Source organism: Charadrius vociferus, unplaced genomic scaffold (assembly GCF_000708025.1).
Source record: "Charadrius vociferus isolate BGI_N301 unplaced genomic scaffold, ASM70802v2 scaffold636, whole genome shotgun sequence".
In the NCBI taxonomy this organism is placed as follows: Eukaryota; Metazoa; Chordata; class Aves; order Charadriiformes; family Charadriidae; genus Charadrius; species Charadrius vociferus.
This window is the reverse complement of record NW_009649189.1, coordinates 978,352-981,779: the sequence shown is the minus strand read 5'-3', so window position 1 is coordinate 981,779 and position 3,428 is coordinate 978,352.

Below are 3,428 nucleotides of genomic sequence, written 5' to 3'. Positions count from 1 at the left end.
CGGGGACCCCCGGCCCCCCCCCCCAGCCCCGCACCGGCCGCTGTGCTGCCTTCTGCTGTCACCCCCCGGTGACATCCTCGGAGCATCCCTTGGGGGGTGGCAGAGGGGACGCGTGAGGCTGGGGCGGGGGTCGGACCCACGAGAGCGGGGATCATGCCCACCCACGCCGAGGACACGGGTGGCTCCTGGATGGGGTCCACAGCCCCGCCACAGCTCCTGCCACCGCACACGGGCACTTTGTCCCCTCTGTAGCTGCCAGCACGGGTCCGACCGTGACCCCCGAGCTCTGCACCTCCTTCCCTGTCACTGCGGTGACCACCGGAGAGCTTTGTGGCCGGGCTTCTAATAAAGGCTTTCACACTCCCAATATGGTTTCCACCACTAATTAGAGCCTGACCTTCATTTACAAGGTAAACCAGAGGCAGGGTATGCCGCCAGCATCCCCCTGCACCGGCTCTGCCGCCCTGGCTCAGCCCCTCCGGGCTGCAGCTGTGTCGCGCCATCCCTGAGCCTTGACCCGCACGGATCCAGTCCCAAATTAGCCGGTGCTTTTCCAAACATCACCTTCCCAGGGCTGACTCGCTCCGCCGCACTGCGCACAGCTGTGCAAACAGCTTTGCTCCACGCCACGGCGGCTTTGGGCTGGCTTGGGCCCAGCACCGGCTGGCCGGGATTTGGACCGGACCCGGTGCCAATGTTGGAGGAGCCAGGCTGTCCCCCGAGGATGCACGGTGGGATGGTGGGGACCCCCGCGAGGGGTGGCAGCAGGTTGCGGCAGGTTGGAGCTTCCCCGTGGCTGGTGCTGGTGCCGAAGGCTGGACTTTGTCCTGGCACGTGGCCCGGTGCTGGAAGGCTCCCATCTGGGTACGTACCGTTCTGCTGCCGTGGTGCAGATCCTTGGGGTGCTGTCCTTGTCCCCTGCCTGGGCACAAGGCGTCCGGCTGTGCCCTGGCTGTGCCGGCTGCATGGGGCACATCACTGGGACCCTGGGGCTCAGTGCAACCCCTGCCATGGGGTGTCCCCACCACCCCTCACCGGGGAGGCTGGGGGGATGCGTGTCCATGAGGCAGGGGCTCGACTGGTGTCCCCAAGCTCACAGACCTCTGGCATGACCTCGCCTGCCCTCCCTCACCAAGAAGGATGTGTAGGGGGGGAAGGGCAGCTGAGATGGGTCCCTTGCCCTTGAACGTGCCACTGAACAGGGACAGATAATGGAAAAGACCAGGTCTGAGATGGGTTGGGAGCCTCTGCGGGACCAGGCATCTCCAGGCTGTGCTCTTCCAGTTCTAGCAAAGTCATCTGCTCATAACCTGCCTGCAGGTCCCACATCTGAGTCAGTCCCACACCCCTGGGTAACGTGTGTGGTGGGAGTTGATGCACTGGGCAGGTGGGCTTGCATTGCCAAAGGTCAGTACTGGGCATCCCTGGCATGGCCTTGGCCCTCAGGGTGGGACTAACGCTGTTCCCTGGACCAAGTGGTGCTGTGTCCCTAAACCTTCCCATTGGGGGGGAGCCGTGGGATGCCCGGTGCCACGGCTGCGCATAACCCAGAGGTTTGCTGGGTTGCACAGATGGCCGTGCATGAGCCCAGTGGTATCGATTAGTGATGGACAGATGATCCCCGACAAAAGCATGGAGGGAGGCACGTGCACAAGGCTTGTGCTTTTGTGGTCACCCCAACAGATCCTGGTGGTTTGAGATGATATCCATCAGTGCTCAGCTGAGAGCTGGAGACCGCTCAGACCTGCACGGTGGTTTGGTCAGCAGAGGAGGGAGTGTGGTCACACACGTGCCGCTGCGTCCCGGGGTCATCAGCAGCCGCGGTGGCTGTGCTCATGGGGTGAGGGATGGGCCATGGGCTGGAGGCTGCAGTGAGCATCCCTGTTAGTGCCCTGTGCCTCCTGCTCCCGCTCCGGCATCGGCTGTTGGGAGCTTACAGGAGCTGAGCCCCACGGCTCCCCTGCCAGGGCTGCTTTGGCACCCACATCCATCTCCAGTTTATGGAGCAATCAACCTTCAGCTCGTACTTTGCCAGCCCTCCCAGGTGCCTCCAGCACACCCCCACCACCATAGCCTGGTGCATCGTCCTGCCCTGGAGCTGCTCTGCCCCACACAGTCCCATGGGACATGGGCCCTGCAGGTCCTGAGTACCACGATGGCCAAAAGACCCCCCAGAGCAGCACAACGCTGCCTTCATCAGCAGCTGAGACCAGCTTCTCCATGTAGCCTTCAGCCATGATGAACAGGCAGGAAGGATGTTCTGCAGGGGCTGGGACACGCTGCATGGGCTGCGTGGGTGGCTCCGTCCTGTGCAGGGGTTTGCACCGGCCTCTCTGGTCCCAAACATTCGCACTCCTGGGTGCTCAGAGCCTGGCACTTGGGTGTTTTCCAGCCCCTGGGTCCAGCTGTGGGGTGGACATGTTCCCTGAGTTTGGGCAGGGGGACAGGGCATCAGATGGGGACTTGGCAGCTTCTGGCTCAGGGGACTTCAGTCACAGTCACCATGGTCTCGGTGACTGTCACCAAAGGGTGTCAGTGTCATTGGATACATGTTTCATCTCCATACCTCTTCCCTTCTCCAGGTCCTCCTTGGTGGTGGATGCATCTGGAGGATGCCAGAGCCAGGGAATGTCCTCAGGGCACCCCAAGGCAGGCACAGCTCTGGGAAGGGACCCCTGATGGTACTCTGAGCTCTCTGCCGCACATTCTGTGGGGCACTTGAGCCCCACATGGTGCAGGACTTGCCCTGCTGAAGTGGGGTGCTCTGTGGCTTGCCCCGTGGTGCGGTGTTGGGCCACAAGCAGGGCAGGGGAGGAGAACCCTGTGGAGTGCCAGCCAGGTGGGATGTGGAGAGCCCCTGCGGGGTGGTGGAGGCAGGAGGGTGCATCTCCCTGTGGCCGAGGAGGTGGCAGACAGCAGGACGGACGGGGTGGCTGGTGGGGTTTTGCACATCAGCGCTGCTGTGGGCTGGGATATGGCTCCGCGCTTGCATGCTTGGAGGACGCAGCGTTTTCCTTTCCCAGCATCCAAAAGTGGCCAGAGTCCATCAGCCCTTGAACTGTCCAGTCCTTTCCTAAAACCCAGCCCTCTGGTGTCCGGGGACAAGTGGATTTTGCCCCCTAACAGACATCACTCAGCACCACGAGCCCCCCCGGATTGCTGGGCTCCTGCCCGACTTCTCAGTTTGTAAATCCAAGCGCTGCTGTGATTGATGGCGGCCAGCGCTGCTGTCACTAAACCATCCGTACCGGCCCCTAACGCCCGCATGGCTCATGACCAGGTAGCAAGAAGAGGCTGAGAGATAAATCAGCGCGGCACAGCGCAGAGCTGGCCGGAGATCAGACCGGCAGAGCGGGCAGGCAGACTGGGGGAGTCGCTCACATAGCTGATTCATGACTGCTCGCATTGCCGGGAAGGGGTGTCCTCCC